At 46.5% G+C, this 18,146-nt stretch overlaps 1 long non-coding RNA gene across 1 annotated transcript; it reads left to right on the forward strand.

The window, feature by feature from the left end:
- The first annotated feature begins 13,673 nt into the window (after positions 1-13,673).
- On the forward strand, positions 13,674-15,894 carry LOC122423549. Its single transcript, XR_006264177.1, has 2 exons — positions 13,674-14,558; positions 14,644-15,894. It is a non-coding gene; the product is annotated as an uncharacterized LOC122423549 (long non-coding RNA).
- Positions 15,895-18,146: the final 2,252 nt, after the last annotated feature.

An 18,146-nucleotide genomic window follows, 5' to 3' on the forward strand; every position in this document is an offset into this window, starting at 1 on the left:
ACCAGTTTTCCATGTTCAAGTTTTGGCAATTTACAATCACAGTGGGGACGTAGGCCAAACACACACACCAAAAGCCCAAAGCAAAAAAAAAAAAAAAAGTGTATGAGTTAAAGTCATCTTTTCTATGCAAGAGTGAACCCCGAAATCAAATCTGAGACATTCCCTGGAGAATGGGTGTACAATTTGTGGCAGGTTTTACACATGTCTGATCTTTTTCAGCACACAAAAATCACTTTAATAAAACTTCCCCGCACACTAACACTCTAGAAAGAAAGCATCTGTTGGCAATTCTGAGGTCTTATGACTTCATCCTGAAGCCAGAGAAAATTCAAAATATATTTTTTAAACTTCGATGGAAAAATGAAACAGCCCATAAAGATAGGAGATGTACTTTAGAGAGACAAGTAGGAATTTGTTCAGAGCTATACAGAATTTGTGAGACTTTATTTCTGGTCCAAAAAATAAAACTTTGTTCGACACACTCAAGTCATCACTAAGACTTAAAACCAAGGGCCGTGGCGCCTTACGACCCTCTGTGCTCTGGCAGGACATCACTTTAACGGCCCTTTGAAAACACCAGGCGCTAACCACTCAGCCATCAAGCGCGTTTGGAAAAGAGCCAGTCCCACATGAGCTGTTTTTCCCCAGTTTTAAAGCTTCTCCCTTCCAGCAACACGCCTTTGCTTCTTTATTTTGACAGTTTTGAACGGAAAGAGTTCCAAAATGTAGAAACACATTTCCTCGCCTCGAGAAACAGAGCATGAGTTAATTTCATCGTGTTTTTCTTTGATGGTTTCTAGTCTTTATGCAGATGATGCCAGTCCTGAGTCGTCCTGGACAGGGCTACGTCTGGCCCAGTCCTGAGCGGCCAGCTCACGGCCCTGCCCGGGGCAGACACGCAGTCAGGGTTTGTGGGTTGACCCTTTCCAGGGAAGATGAAGACACAGGGGAGACAGGCTCCAGCAGCCTGGGATGAATGACTACAAGAACTGTCGCCTCTTCTCAGGGAGTCTGCTCCCCAGATCCTGGGTGCTGTGACCTAACGCACCAAGACAACCCCAGGAGAGGAAGCCAGCTCATGGGCACTTGTGGTCAGCTAGTCAGGAAATGCTGTGCCAGCCCCGTGCCCTGCCGGTGGGAATCCTAGCTGTGCCCGGACTGATCAGCACATCGCCAGGCGTTTCTTATCTCTTCATCCCTTTGGCTAAGTCCCTGCCGCTTTGCTGGGCGACGCCTGCCTGCTGCCATAACTCCCCCGCCTCCCCAGGTTCTTTCCAAGCATTCTCACGCTTTATTGGAAGCTTGCAACCTCAGGGTGGTAAGAGTGAGAGAGAAGAGAAACGAGGCAGCGAAGGAGGGTGAATCTATGCAAGGAAAGCAGAAACAGAGCCACATCTATGCCACTTCTGACTTCTCAGCTGGTGGGGCTCATAATGTGTCCTCTGCTGTGTGCTCCACGTCTTAACGAAGGATGCAACTGGGGTTATGTATAGGGGTTGCAAGCCAAAGGTCTGGGGGCAAGCTCCACAGATAAATTTTTTTTAATGAGGATTTTTTTAAAAATTTGAGTTAATTGAAGTATAGCTGATTGACAATGTCGTGTTAATCTCAGCTCTACAGCGAAGTGATTCAGTCATACATATACATTCTTTTTCATATTCTTCTCAACTCTGGCTTGTCACAGGATACTGCATCGAGTTCCCTGTGCTGCACACCAGGACCGTAGTGTTCAGCCATCCTCTATATCAGAGTCTGCCTCTGCTGATCCAGAGCTCCCAGTCCGTCCCTCCTCTCCCACCCTCGGCAACGACAGCTGTCCTCTGTGTCTGTGAGTCTGTTCCTACTTTGTAGATAAGTTCATTTGTGTCATATTTTAGATTCCACATGTAAGCAATATCAAATGGTTATTTGTCTTTCTGGCTCACTTAATATGATCATCTCTAGGTCCATCCGTGTCGCTGCAAATGACATTATTTCATTCTTTTCACGCTGAGCAGTATACCACTATGGGCGTGCACCTCTCCTTCCTCCATCCGTCTGTCGACGAACACTGAGGTTGCTTCCACGTCTTCGCTCTTGTGAACAGTGCTGCAGTGAACACAGGAGTACATGTATCTTTTTGAATTAGTGTTTTCTCCAGATACAGGTCCAACAGTGGGATTGCCAGGATTGTATGGCAACCCTATTTTTAGCTTTTTAAGGAACCTCCATACCGATTTCCATAGTGTCTGCAGCAATTTACATTCCTTCCAACAGTGTAGAAGGGTTCCCTTTTCTCCACACCCTTTCCTGCATTTGTTACTTGTAGATGAAGTTTGAATTTGAATACTCTGTCTTTTAGCCACAGACTCTACTCCTCCCTGGGCTTTCCTTGTGGCTCAGTTGGTAAAGAATCTGCCTGCAATGTAGGAGAACCCGGTTCGATCCCTGGCTTGGGAAGATCCCCTGGAGAAGGGATAGGCTACCCACTCCAGTATTCTGGCCTGGAGAATTCCACGGACTGTATAGGCCACAGGGTCACAAAGAGTCGGACACAACTGAGCGACTTACACTTCATTCTCACTACTCCTCCCTATTGTGTTCAGCTGTTTCACCTATTTCTGCTACTGGCCCAGTCTTAAAGCCATCTGAAACTTGGCAACGCTTGGTTTATAAACACAAATTTATTTATCCCACATGCACTAAGTACCTACCATATTGGCAGAGAGATTGAGGGTTAAAGGGAAGATTAGTAAGTGAATTATATCAAACATTTAAGGCAACAATAATCTCAACTTTACATAAACTCAGAAAATAGAAAAGGAATGAATACTTCTCAACCCATTTTGTAAGACCAGCATTACTCTCTACAAGAAAATGAAATTGCAGTTCTATATGCCTTATAAATATAGACACAAAAATCCTTCACAAGATACTGTAAAGTCAAATCCAGTAATATATAAAAGGTGTAATGCAAACAAACAAAAAAAAGCATAATGTATCTGACCAAGTTGGAATTACCACAGAAGTACAAGGTATGTTTAACATTTAAGAATTAATCAGTATAATTCACTACATAAGACATAAGATATATAATTTTATATATATATATATATATATATGCTTTTATATATATATAAGCATCTGACAAATTTAGCATCCACCTATGATAAAAAAAGTCTCAGCAGTCTAGGAAGGGAAAGGAACTTCTCAACTTGATAAAAACCACCCACATAGGCTGACAGTAAACAGGCTCAGTGAAGGCTGGAGGACGCATGGGCTGTTTCTGAGTTCTGGCCATCAAAAAGAAAGCTGTTATAAATGTTGGTGTACAGGTTTTCCTGTGAACAGAAATCTGCATTTCTCTGGAATGAATGTCCAGGAAGACAATTGCTGGGGCATATGGTAGGTAATTGAATGTTTATTTTTTTAGAAAACTGCAAATTGTTTTCCAGAGTGGTTGTACTATTTCACACTCCCATCAGCAACATGTGAGTGATCTCATTTCTCTGCATCCTCAACAGTATTTGGTGTTGTTGCTTTTTTATTTTAGCCATTTTTATAGGTGTGTAGCAAATCATCACACCATGGGTTTTTTTTTTTTTTCACACCGTGGTTTTAATTTGCACTTTCCTAACGGCTAATGATGTTGAATGTCTTTTCATGTGCCTGTTTTTCTTCTGTATATTTTCTTTGGTGAAATGTCGTGTTTTTTTCCACTTTCTAATGAACTGTTTGTTAATTGTTTCCATTAGTGTTGAGTTTTGAGAATTGATATATTCTAGATACTAGTCTTTTGTTGGACATGTGGTTTGCAAATTTTTCTTCCAGTCTGTAACTTGTCTTTTCAGCTTTTTAACAAGATTTTTCTCAGAGAAAAATTTAAAAAAAAAAACTTATGAATTTTTCCTTTTCTGAGTAATGCTTTTGGGGTCAATTCTGAGAACTCTTTACCTAGTTCTAGATCCCAAAGACTTTCTTCTATGCTTTTTTAAAAAAAGTTTTATGTTTTACATTTAAGTTTGTTATTCATTTTTATTTTAGTTAATATTTTAGGAGCTGTGAGACTCAGGTCGTGGGGTATAATTCTATGTATATACTGTTAAATTCTACTTACTAATATTTTGTTAAGGATTTCTGCCTGAGGGATTTTTGGTCTGTAGTTTTTCGTTTCATTTTTTATTATACTGTTTTTATCTTGCTTTGATATAAAGACAGTATGAACTTCATAAAGTGAATTGGGTGTTCCTCCTATTTCCTGGAAGAGATTGTGTAGAATTAATATTAATTCTTCTTCAAATATTTGGTAGAATTTTTCAGTAAAACTATCTTGGCCTGTAGGCTTCTTTTTTAGGAGTTTTAAACTCAGGAATTCAATTTCCTGGATAGTTGTAGGAGTCTTCAAATTATCTATTTCACATTGGATGAGTTGTGATATTGACATTTTTCCTTTCAGTTTTGTCAATTTTTGTTTCACACATTTTCCAGCTCTGTTCTTTTATAAAGACACATTTAGGACTTGTATGTCTTGTTAATGAATTTTCCCTGTTATCTAGCAATTTGCCTTGCACTGAAGTCTGTTTCATCTGATATTCATATAACCATGTGATTTTTTAAGTTAATATTTGCATGATATATCTTTTTCTAACCTTTTGCTTTTAAGCTGCCTATACATGGGTTTCTTAGAGATGGCACATAGTTGGGTCATTTTTAAAATTCACTCTGACTAGCTCCTTTTTTAAACTGCCAATTTCTGTCTTTTAATTGTCCTTAAAAAATAAATGACCATTTTCATTTTAAAAATTATGTATGTATTTATTTAACTGGCTGCATTGGCTCTTAGTTGCAGCATGCAGAATCTTTTGCTGTGGCTTGCAGGTTTAGTCACCCCAAGGCATGTGGGATCTTAGTTCCCAGGCCAGGAATCGAACCCGAGGTCCCTACACCGTGAGGTGGATCCTTAACCACTGGGCCACCAGGGAAGACCCAGTAAATGACCATTTACATTTAAAGCAGTTGTTGATATGTTAGGGCTTAGGTCTGCCAATTTATATTTTGTTTTACATTTGTTCTACCTTTTATTTTTCTGTTTTCTTTTCCCTGTCATTTTGTGGGTTAATTGAACATTTTTTAGAACTTCATTTTTATCTACCTATAGCATTTTTAATACATTGCTTTATATACCTGTTTTAGTGGTTGTTCTATATATTATATTATGTAAAAATCACTTACCAGCCTATTGGTATCACCTTACCAGTTCAGTTCAGTTCAGTTCGGTCACTCAACTGTGTCCAACTCTTTGCGACCCCATGGACTGCAGTACACCAGGCTTTCCTGTCTATCGTCAACTCCCAGAACTTGCTCAAACTCATGTCCATAGAGTTGGTGAAGACATCCAACCATCTCATCCTCTGTTGTCCCCTTCTCATCCTGCCTTCAATCTTTCCCAGTATCAGAGTCTTTTCCAATGAGTCAGCTCTTCCCATCAGGTGGCCAAAGTATTGGAGTTTCAGCTTCAGCATCAGTCCTTCCAATGAATATTCAGGACTGATTTCCTTTGGCATGGACTGGTTGGATCTCCTTGCAGTCCAAGGGACTCTCAAGAGTCTTCTCCAACACCACACTTCAAAGGCATCAATTCTTCAGCACTCAGCTTTCTTTATAGTTCTATTCTCACATCCATACATGACTACTGGAAAAACCACAGCTTTGACTAGACGTACCTTTGTCAGCAAAGTAATGTCTCTGCTTTTTAATATGCTATCTAGGTTGGTCAAAGCTTTTCTTCCAAGGAGCAAGCGTCTTTTAATTTCCTGGCCGCAGTCACTGTCTGCAGTGATTTTGGAGCCCAAGAAAATAAAGTCTGTCACTGTTTCCATTGTTTCCCCATCTATTTGCCATGGAGTGACGGGACAGGATGCCATGATCTTAGTTTTTTGAATGTTGACTTTTAAGCCAGCTTTTTCACTCTCCTCTTTCCCTTTCATCAAGAGCCTCTTTAGTTCTTCTTCACTTTCTGCCATAAGGGTGGTATCACCTTCGTATCTGAGGTTATTGATATTTCTCCCAGCAATCTTGATTCCAGCCTGTGCTTCATCCAGCCTGGCATTTTGCATGATGTACTCTGCATATAAATTAAATAATCAGGGTGACAATATACAGCCTTGAAGTACTCCTTTCCCAATTTGGAATCAGTCTGTTGTTCCATGTCCGGTTCTAACTGTTGCTTCTCAACATGCGTACAGATTTCTCAGGAGGCAGGTCAGGTGATCTGGTATTCCCATCTCTTTCAGAGTTTTCCAGTTTGTTGTGATCTACACAGTCAAAGGCCTTGGCGTAATCAATAAAGTAATCAAAAAAGTAGATGTTTACCTGGAACTTGCTTGCTTTTTCTATGATCCAACGGATGTTGGAAATTTGATCTCTGGTTCCCCTGCCTTTTCTAAGTCCAGCTTGCACATCTATCTATAAGTTCACAATTCACGTACTGCTGAAGCCTGGTTTGGAGAATTTTGAGCATTACCTTGCTAGCGTGTGAGATGAGTGCAATTGTGCAGTAGTTTGAACATTCTTTGGCATTGCCCTTCTTTGGGATTGGAATGAAAGCACCTTTTCCGGTCCTATGGCCACTGCTGAGTTTTTCAAATTTGCTGGCATATTGAGTGCAGCACTTTCACAGCATCATCTTTCAGGATTTGAAATAGCTCAATTCCATCACCTCCACTAGCTTTGTTTGTAGTGATGCTTCCTAAAGCCCACTTGACTTCCCATTCTAGGATGTCTGGCTCTAGGTGAGTGATCATACCATCATGATTATCTGGTTGTGAAGATCTTTTTTGTATAGTTCTGTGTATTCTTGCCACCTCTTCTTAATATATTCTGCTTCTGTTAGGTCCATACCATTTCTGTCTTTATCGAGCCCATCTTTGCCTGAAATGTTCCCTTGGTATTTCTAATTTTCTTGAAGACATCTCTAGTCTTTCCCATTCTATCATTTTCCTCTATTTCTTTGCATTGATCGCTGAGGAAGGCCTTCTTATCTCTCCTTGCTATTCTTTGGAACTCTGCATTCAAATGGGTATATCTTTCCTTTTCTCCTTTGCCTTTCGATTCTCTTCTTTTCTCAGCTATTTGCAAGGCCTCCTCAGACAACCATTCTGCCTTTTTGCATTTCTTTTTCTTAGGGATAGTCTCGATCCCTGCCTCCTGTACAATGTCATGAACCTCCGTCCATAGTTCTTCAGGCACTCTGTCTATCAGATCTAATCCCTTGACTATATTTGTTACTTCCATTGTATAGTCATAAGGGATTTGATTTAGGTCATACCTGAATGGTCTAGTGGATTTCCCTATTTTCTTCAATTTAAGTCTGAATTAGGCAATAAGGAGTTCATGATCTGAGCCACAGGCAGCTCCCAGTCTTGTTTTTGCTGACTGTATAGAGCTTCTTCATCTTTGGCTGCAAAGAATATAATCAATCTGATTTCAGTATTGACCATCTGGTGATGTCCACGTGTAGAGTCTTCTCTTGTGTTGTTGGAAGAGGGTGTTTGCTATGATCAGTGTTCCCTTGGCAAAACTCTATTAGCCTTTGCCCTGCTTCATTCTGTACTCCAAGGCCAAACTTGCCTGTTACTCCAGGTGTTTCTTGACTTCGTTCTTTGGCATTCCAGTCCCCTATAATGGAAAGGACATCTTTTTTGGGTGTTAGTTCTAGAAGGTCTTGTAGGTCTTCATCGAAGAATTCAATTTCAGCTTCTTCAGCATTACTGATTGGGGTATAGACTTGGATTACTGTGATATTGAACGGTTTGCTTTGGAAGCGAACAGAGATCATTCTGTCGTTTTTAAGATTGCATCCAAGTACTGCATTTTGGACTCTTTTGTTGACTACGAGGGCTACTTCTTTTCTTCTAAGGGATTCTTGCCCACGGTAGTAGATATAATGGTCATCTGAATTAAATTCGCCCATTTCAGTCCATTTTAATTCACTGATTCCTAAAATGTAGCTGTTCACTCTTGCCATCTCCTACTTGATCACTTCCAATTTGCCTTGATTCATGGACCTAACATTCCAGGTTCCTATGCAATATTGCTCTTTACAGCATCAGACTTTATTTCCATCACCAGTCACATCCACAACTGGGCATTGTTTTCACTTTGGCTCCATCTCTTCATCCTTTCTGGAGTTATTTCTCCACTGATATCCAGCAGCATATTGGGCACCTACAGACCTGGGGAGTTCATCTTTCAGTGTCCTATCTTTTTGCCTTTTCATGCTGTTCATGGGGTTCTCAAGGCAAGAATACTGAAGTGGTTTGCCATTCCCTTCTCCAGTGGACCACATTTTGTCAGAACTCTCCACCATGACCCGTCTGTCTTGGGTGGCCCTACACGGCATGGCTCATAGTTTTATTAAGTTAGACAAGGCTGTGGTCCATGTGATCAGTTTGATCAGTTTTCTGTGACTGTGGTTTTCATTGAAGCAAATTGTGTTTGCTTCAATGTCAAACATAATTTAGAAAATTCAAGAGAAAAATGAAAACTTATTGTATTTTCCTATATTTTTTCTTACTTTCCTGTTTTCCCTGTTTTATTGTTTCCTTTCTGTTTATAAAAATTGCTTCAGAAATTCTTTTAGGTTAACTGACAAAAATTTCTCTCCTCTGAGTTTTCCTTCATCTTATAAAGTCTTGATTTTCCCTTAATTTCTAAAGAATATTTTCTCTGAGTATAGAATTTTGAATTTTTCTTCTAGCCCTTATTAAAGTTGTGCTACTTCTTCCTGATATCCATTAATTCTGATGAGAAATCTGGTATAATTTGAATTGTTTCTTCTACCAGTAAAGTGCCATTTCTCTCTCGTTGCTTTCAAGATTTTTTCCTTTATCTTTAGGTTTTAGAATTTTGACTACAGTGTGTCCTGGTCTGGATTTCTTTGTGCTTATCACATTTGGAGTTTTCTTAGCTTCTTAAATGTATGAGTTTATGGCTATTGCCAAATCTGGGAAGTTTTTTGTTACTATTTCAGCCCCTACTCTCTTTCTCTTCTCCTCCCAGGACTTCATGTAAAAATATTAGATCTTCTGTCATAGTCCCTTGGGTCCCCAAGGTTCTGTTAATTTTTTTCCAATCTATCATCTCTCAAGTATTCATATTGTGTAATTTTTATTGTTTTGTCTTTCAGCTCACAGATGCTTCCCTTTTTATGTCTGATACATCTTTGTTGAGACTTTCTACTTTTTCATTTGTTTTGAGCATATTGTCATAAGTGCTTTGAAATCTTTGTGGGACAATCTAACATCCCTGTCATTTCAGGGTTGAGCTCTGTTTACTATCTTTTGTCCATTCAGTTTTAGATCTTTCTGGTTCTTGGCAAAGTGAGTGATTTTCATTATTTGAAACTTGGACATTCTCATACTACATATGCACTTCTGGATCTCATTTTTTTTCTTTTTTGATTACTATCCTGAAATTCCAGTACTTCTTTTTTTATTTTTTGACTTCTTTAAAAAAATTGTAGTTATTTATTTTTGGCTATGCTGGGTCATTGTTGCTGTGTGGGATGTTTCTCTAATTGCGGTGGGCGGGGGCCACTCTCCAGTTGTGGCGGGCAGGTTTCTTACTGTGGGGACTTCTCTTGTGGAGCATGGGCTCTAGGGGGGTGTGGGCTTCAGTAGTCGCAGCTCCCAGGCTCAATAGTTGTGGGGCATGGGCTTTGTTGCTCTGTAGCATGTGGGATCTTCCTGGATCTGGGATTGAACCCCTTGTCTGCTGCATTGGCAGGCAGATTAGAGAATCTGAACCATCAGCGAAGCCCCCTGGATCTTATTTAAAGCTTCTTTTTCAGCTGGTTTCCACTCCCTCTGCTCTGGCAGAGGAGGTGGGGTGGGGTAGGGGGGTGTCTGCCAAGTGGAGATAGAAATCTTGGTTTCCCGCCTGGCCTTTGCTGGCACCCATGTGCTCCTCACTACCGCTGGCGGGGGTGTGGGCGCTCCCCTAGCCTCCACCGAGATCTCCCTGGCTGGGGCGGGCGGAAGGGCTTGGGTTCCTGTCTCCACCTGGACACATGTCGAGGGCGGAGGAGTGTCCCTGTTACCACTGGGCCAATGTGACCGGCCTGACTCTCTGCCCGGCCTCCTCTGACAAAACCCCAGTGGGGAGGAGGAGAGATGATTTGTTACTTGCCAGCTTGGGGTGGAATTCTGGACTCCCCACGTGTCTCTACAGACACCACAAGAGAGGGGGCCTCATTTCCAGCTGGCAGAGGTGAAAGGCCTGGCTCCCCACTCAGTTCTCTGACACTAGCCCAGTGGGGACGTTGGAACACCTCATTAGAGTCTGGTGTGGGCGGGGCTGTGTTTTCTTCTGTGTGTTTAGTTAAAGTAGGGCAGTGATTGTCTAAAAGATTTCTGTCTTGCTTGGCTGCCCTTTCCTGGTCCTTTGGCCCAGGAGACAGGCTTTTGTTTTTCTGTGCCTGTTGGCGTTTTCAAACACCAGCTTTTCCACCTCCAAGTCCGGGATGTGTGTGTCTCAGTCGCTCAGTCGTGTCTGGCTCTTCGCGACCTCTTGGACTGTAGCCCGCCAGGCTCCTCTGTCCATGGAATTCTCCAGGCAAGAATATTGGAGTGGGTTGCCTTATCCTTCTCCAGGGGATACATGAGGCAAAAGAAAACCCGGCGAACTGGCTGATGTGCAATTCCTCGGGTCCTGAGGTCCCTACTCAGCCCACCTGCTTCTTTCCCCCTTTAAGAGTCTTCTCATATTGTTGTTATTGTTGTTCAGTATCTATGTGGTGTCTGACCCTCTGCGACCCCGTGTCGCATGTGCACACCATGTCGCACACCAGGCTTCCCTGTCCTTCACCATCTCCTGGAGCCTGCTCAAACTCATGTCCATTGAGTCAAAGATGCCATCCAACCATCTCATCCTCTGTCGCCCCCTTCTCCTCCTGCCCTCCATCTTTAGCTTTATATAAAGCATTCATAATTTTCAGCTGTACTTAGTGGGAGGAATAGGGAAAAGTACATGGACTCTATCTTTACAGAAGCAGAAATGTCTCCCTGTGATATTTTTGCAACTTCCTGCGAGTCTACAATTATTTTGAAGTTAGAAGTTTGAAAGAAATTCAAACATAGATGTCTCACCAATTCAAGTGTAAGAATCTGAGACAGTTACTCTAGGAGAAGAAGCCTGTTCATTGACTTACATCAAAGTCTGATAAACTCCAAAAGACAGCAGCTCAGGGGGAGGGGTGGGGTGAGGGTGGGGGAGGGGTGGGGTGAAGGTGGAGGAGGGGCTGACGTCACCAGGAGTACATTATCCAGGCAGCCCTGCCCGGAGAATGCTGGCTGGGCCGGCATCTGGGGACAGACGTGTGGGGCAGTGTCCCAGAAGATCACCAAGCACTTTTCATATCAGTTCAGTTCAGTCACTCAGTCGTGTCCGACTCTTTGCGACCACGTGGACTGCAGCACTCCAGGCCTCCCTGTCCATCACCAACTCCCAGAGCTTACTCAAACTCATGTCCATCAAGTCAATGATGCCGTCCAACCATCTCATCCTCTGTCGTCCCCTTCTCCTCTCGCCTTCAATCTTTCCCAGCATTCAGTCTTCAATAAAAGGCCTCATTACCGCTCCCCCGTGGGGGTCCTCGAGGGCTGGCCCAGGAGGCACACAACTGCTGCCTGTTAGAGCTGGAAGGGGCCTTGGGGACCATCCGCCCAGCCCCCACCCTGCAGCAGGAAGCGAGGCCACAGCCCCGCAGCTCCAGCCAGGCGGTGGAAGCCGGCCTGAGGCAGGCCGTCTGTCTGCGAGGGAGGCTGGGCTGGAGAGAGGCCCGCAGAGGGGGCCCAGCTGGCCAGCCGGACTCCTGGCTGGGGCAGCCAGGAGCATCTGGAAAGCATCACTCACTTTGACCAATCGGTGTTTAAAAGCCAGACAAAGCCACAGTGAGCACTGCCGGGTTTCTTCCCCCTTCCAAGTCGAACAGCACATCTGGGTGTTTCATTTTAGCTCACGGTCGCTTGCTGCCACGGGATTGCCTTGGGGGGGCACGGGAGCCTCTTGCCGTCAGAGGACAGAGTTACCCACCTTTAACTCCCAGGGCTAGGCTGATTTCATGAAAACAGAAATTTATACTTGCCTAAGGAAAACTGGAAATGGATGTTCAGATTTCAATTTTTATTCTAATCCTGAACCAGGCCCTGGGGCGAGATGGGGTGGGAGGGGGGCTTGGATAAAAGTAAGAGTAAGTCCCTGACCCAAGCCGTCTGCCATCTTGTGGGAGACAGGAAAGAGAAAGAGGGCTGCATGGAAATCAGGGCACCTGTTCAAAAGGATGACTGAACACCTGCAGTCTCTTTCTTGGGGTCCCTTCTGTGACCCCACCCTCCCCGGGATCGTCTCTGGTCCCACCAGCCACAGCCTCACCCGCCTGTCCCGTGTTGTGCTGCTGGGGGCTTGGTCCTGGATCTCTTCTCCCTCCACTCTCTCTCCTGGATGGACTCCTCCGCCCCTGTGGCCCCAGTTACCATTTCTGTACCACTGAGCACTCCCCCACCAATTCACAGCCCCAGCCAAGCCCTTCCCTCTGAACCCAGACATACACATCCAACATGGCTTCTTGGGTGTTTTCAGGGTCCCCAGGACTCAATCTGTTTAAAAATACATGCACTGGGGCTTCCATGGTGGTCCAGGGGCTAAGACACTGCACTACCCCGCAGCGGGTACGGCTTTGATCTCTGGTTGGGGGATAAGGATCTCACGTGCCACATGGCATGGCCAAAAAGGAAGGGAAAAAAGCTAAACGTATCCTGTTACAGGCTGAACTGTGTCTTTCCAAGATTCATCTGTTGGAGTCCTAATCCTCAGACCGGGACCGCACTTGCAGATGCGGGTCTTCAAAGAGGTGATTAAGTTAAAATGAGATCGTTAGGGTGGGTCCTAATGCAATATGAAAGTCAAAGTCACTCAGTCGTGTCCTACTCTCTATGACCCTACGGACTATACAGTCCATGGAACTCTCCAGGCCAGAATACTGGGGTGGGTAGCCTTTCCCTTCTCCAGGGGATCTTCCCAACCCAGGATTGAACCCAGATATCCTGCATTGCAGGCGGATTCCTTACCAGCTGAGCCTCCAGGGAAGCCTGGTGTCCTTCTAAGAAGAGGGGATCAGGACACAAAGACAGGAGGATGACTGTGTAAGGACTCAAGAAGACGCCCAGCTGTGGGCCAAGGAGAGAGGCCTCAGCAGGAACCAACCTGCAGCCACCTTGACCTTGAACTTCCCGCTTCCAGCACCGAGAGACGATAAACGTGTCTAGATCTGCATCTGCATTTCAGCTCCCCCGGCCTGCAGTACTCTGTGACGGCAGCGCTAGCGGCTAATACACAGGCTTTCACCCCACCTGGCTTGCCTCCTGTGTCCCCGTCCTCTGTGAAAGACGCCTCCACCAGCCAGCGGCTGAGCCAGAAAGAAGCTAAGGGTCCCTCCGCTTCCTCCCTCTCTGTGCAGTTGCCCGCGGCACTCCATGTTGTTGTTTAAAATGTGTATTTATTTATTTTTGGCTGCGCTGGGTCCTGGCAGCAGCACACGGCTCTCCGTTGCTGTGCAGAGGCTTTCTCCAGTTGTGGGGGGTGGAGGCTACTCTCTGCGGTGGTCCTCGGGCTTCTCCCTGCCTTAGCTTCCCGTGTCGCGGAGCACGGGCCCTAGAGCGTGGGTAGTTACAGCCCACAGGCTTAGCTACCCTGCAGCATGTGGGGTCTTAGTTCCCAGACCAGGGATCGAACCCATTTCCGCTACATTGGAAGGCGAATTCGTAACCACTGGACCACCAGCGGAGTCCCCTACATAGCTCTTAAATCATTAACTTCTCTCCATGTCTTCAGCCACCACTCCCCAAAACTGACTGACCACACAAGTAGGCAGAGCTGCCAAGCTTAATGTTTCTCAGCAGCTGGAGCCTCAGTGGGCACGACCTTACGTTGCCAGGTGGGTCAGCACTTCGTGGCAATGGGGGCCTGCATGTGGGTGCCACCCAGCCACCCTCCATAAGCCACAGACCGTGACCCAGAATGCCACACTGCTGTGGTGTTTGGAAAACCCACCAGGAACTTGGGTATTACACCCAGTTCACACCTCTTGCAGTCATAGAAGGCATGCGTGCGTGCTCAGTCATGTCCAACTCTTTACGGCCCCATGAACTGTAGTCCGCCAGGCTCCTCTGTCCGTGGGGTTTTTCAGCCAAGAACACTGGAATGAGTTGCCATTTCCTCCACCGAGGAATGACCCAATTCCTGACTCAGGAATTGAACCCACGTCTCCCCCATCCCCTGCACTGCTGGTGGATCCTTTACCTGCTGAGCCTTTGAGGGGAGCCCCCGTAGAAGGCAAGCATGGTGTGATTTCAGAATGAGGTGTTTAGGAGAGTAAGAGTTTCCTACTTAGGGCTCCTCTCAAGTCAGAAAGCCCCTACCCTGGACTCACAGGATGCTGTCCCCATTAACCCAAATGTGTCTCCTGGGAGGAAGTTCGAGGCTGAGGCTCACTCACCAAACATCTTCCTGGGCCTTTCCTGGTGCGTTGCCAAGATCCTGGCCTCTGGTTCATTGAAATGAATGGAACGTCCACATGATTTACGTGTCTTTGTGCTTTCCCTCCAGGCCTCTGCAGGATCATTTCACACAGGCCCAGGACGCCAGCAAGCCAGGGGCACCAAACAAGTATGAGAGCAGACAGACTAGAATCTTGCAGCCATCAGATCTAGAAAGATGCTGTTTACAACAAACATTAGGTCTGAATCTCTGACAGGAGCCTAACCTAGAATTCTGGTCTAGGAGGGGGATGCAGGGAAGAGAGAGATGGGGCCCTTCTCTGCCAAACCCTGCCCACAGCAGCCAGGCCTGTCTCCTAGGACCCACTATTGACTGCAGGAGGCGGGCTGTGAGCACTGAGAAGCTGCCAGGCATCCCGTGACAGACGTACACGGTGGGACCCGCAGACCCGAAGGAAGGAAGGAGGGAGCTGGTCTGAACAGAGACCAAAAATACCGATGCTCAAGTGCGCATACTGAAAGATAAAGAAGAGGGGTTTGCCAGGCAGACTGGATGGACAGACAGCCGCGGAAAGGCCTTGTATGGGGAGGGTTTGGAGTACAACTGGGGCAGGGTGGGCAGGGCCCACTGGGATGTGGCTGCAATGACAGGCAGGAGCCTGCCCACGGAGGGTTTGGACCACACCCGCCTGCTCCGATGTTATACAGAGGGGTGCCCAGAGGACTGGGCAGAGGGACCGGTCAGATGTGTGTAAAGAAGCTTAAGGGGCTGCTTCTGGTGGCCCAGTGGTTAAGAATCTGCCTTCCAATGCGGGGGACGTGGGTTCAGTCCCTGGTCAGGGAACTGAGATCCCACATGTCTCAGAGCAACTAAGCCTGAGTACTACAACTACTGAGCCCACGCACCCTGGAGCCTGTGTGCCGCCTCTAGAGAGTCCATGCATTGCAACGAAAGACTCCACGTGATGCAGGGAAGATACCACATGCTGCAGACAGGACCGCACTCAGCCAAACAGACGAAGAAACTTAAAAAGGAGCTTGGACATCACAGACTTAGAGAAGGAGCTTATGGTTGCCAGGTGGAAGGATCGGGGGAAGGGATAATTAGGGGGTTTGGGATGGACATGTGCACACTGCTGTATTCAAAATGGATCACCAACAAGGACCTACTGTGTAGTACAGGGAACACAGCTCAATGTTATGTGGCAGCCTGCATGGAAGGGGAGTTTGGGGGAGAATGCGTACATGTGTATGTACGACTGAGTCCCTTTGCTGTCCACCCAAAACTATCACAACTGTTAACTGGCTGTATGACGACATAAAATAAATAATACAAAAAATAAAAATTAAAGAGGCTTGGCCCCATGGCCCTTGTATTTTCAAATGACAACCTCAGTTTGCCCATCTGTCAAATGGGGATGATAAGAGAATGTGCCTCATGGGGCTCGGTGCAGATTGATGAGTTGATACCACTAGGCATGCTTAGAATAGTGCCTGGCACACACAGAGCATGGATCAATATGACCTCTTCTCTCATCGTGTCACTGGAACGGGTCCCGGGTGGCAGGCTCCGGAACACCGTGCACTTGTGACTGATGGCCTCCTTGCCGAGGGAAGTCAGGGCCGCCCAGCATGAAGCTGTTTACTGCACATGACGCCAGGCCAAGAGGTGAGTGGTGGCCTGGATGCCGCCCACTGCAAATGGGCCAAACTGAATGCCTGGACATGGGACCGCACCCATCCAGAGAGCGGACGCCCTTTTCCAATCTGCCAAGCCTTCCATCAGGAGAGGCAGCTGGGGACTGTCTTTAATTTGTGCCTGATGTCCTGGGGTCCCCGGGAAAGGTGAAGAGGGCTTCTTTGTCACTACCATTTAGGGCGAGGGCTGGAACGTAAGTGGACATCTCAGTGTGGTGTTCGGGGTAGGGAATTGAATTAGGAGGAAGGTCTGCCCCCTTGGTCCCCCAGGTCAAGGCCCCTTCCAGGGGGCACGCTTCCAGGGCCAGGTGAAGGCCAGTGGAATTCCACACTAAGCTAGAACCCACAGAACTTTGGAAGTGAGTGTCCCCAGTGAGTGTCTCCAGCCCCAGACTGAGTGTCGTGTTCAACACGGAACTTAGAGTCAAAGAAGCCTGGATTCAGATCTCAGCGTCCCCAAGCCGCTGTGGCTGGGGCCTGACCTGCCAGGGCTCGGCTTTCTCATCTCGAACCTGGCATGATGATAACAGCTCCCCCTGGCACCCGGTAACAAGACGTGAACAAAGGTGCAGATGGCTACCAGCCTGGTGCTCAGCCCAGAGATGACTCCCCAGGAACACCAGCGACTCACAGCCCATCCAAGGCAGGGAAACGGGCACAAGTGCTTCCCACCCGTCCCTAAAATCCATGAGAAGGTCTTAATTTGGCCAGAGGTTTATTTTAATTAGCTAGCAGCAGGAAAGATGGATTCAGGAATGTAAGTGCTTGACGATTTCCCCAGGTGGTACGGAAAAATATGAAATGACAAAAACAAACCCAGAAACATTCCTGAGGGGAAAAAGAGAGAAAGAGAGAGAGGGCCCTGTTACTAGCGCTGCCTAAATATAGCAGAGTGTATTTTGGTAGATGGCAAAAATGGTGTCCAGGCTGGGGAAGAAAATGCTGCCTCTTCCCAAGTTTTCCAGCTTGCTCTTTCATGAATCGCGGTGTCCAGGCACGTCTGGAAGCGTCCAGTTGAGGGAGTGTCAGCTTGTCAGCCTGACCACTGGGCATGATCCAGTGCAGAGGGACAAAACTTAACCGTTTTCCAACCCTTCCCATCAAACCCAATGTAGTGATCAGACTGCGAGCCCTTGTTCTTTTTTTATTTTTATTGGCGTGTAGTCACTCTACAATGTTGTGTTCAGTTTCTGCTGTACAGAAAGTGACTCAGATGTACATATAGAGGCATCCCCTCTTTTCTGGATTTCCTCCCCATCCAGGTCACCACAGAGCACTGGGGAGAGTTCCCCGCGCTATACAGCCGGTTCTCATCGGTTACCTGTTTTATCACAGTGCTGGGAGACGTTGCTCTTTCTCACCTCCATGGGGCTCTTCTTTTCGTCTGCATTTTAAAAAGGAAAAGATGAGCAGGAACTCCACAAAGCGGCTTCAGAGGCAGAATGTGGTCAAAGAGCTTCACAAACAAACAGGCGGCCTGCAGCCTTTCAAGCCCCTAATTGGGAACAGGTTAGCGGAGGCGGAGCCGGGAGTCGCCATGTGGTTCCCGACAGCGGCCTTCTCCTCGGAATTCTTTCGCTGTGATTTCGACATAAGCCATAACACCACCATGCAGAACCAATTAAAGCCGGCTCCTCAGAGGGGGCCGGGACTCAGGCAGGGCAGGGTGGCTGGAGGGGGGACGCCCTGGGACAGCCTCCTCTGCGGGGGGCCACCCCCCACCGCTGTCTGGCCCGTGCCCTCCCAGAGGAAAACCACACGGCGTTTATCGTGAGTCTGCTGACAAGCTGGAGCGTTCCGTGGGTGGCCAAGAAGGTGATGACCTCGGAGCTGACCGCTGATTGGGAGCAACCAGGGCATCAGCCGCTTGGAAAGGGCAGTGGGTCCATTTACACGGCATGAGGGGAGAGTGGG

This window comes from Cervus canadensis, chromosome 21, assembly GCF_019320065.1.
Source record: "Cervus canadensis isolate Bull #8, Minnesota chromosome 21, ASM1932006v1, whole genome shotgun sequence".
NCBI classification, from domain to species: domain Eukaryota; kingdom Metazoa; phylum Chordata; class Mammalia; order Artiodactyla; family Cervidae; genus Cervus; species Cervus canadensis.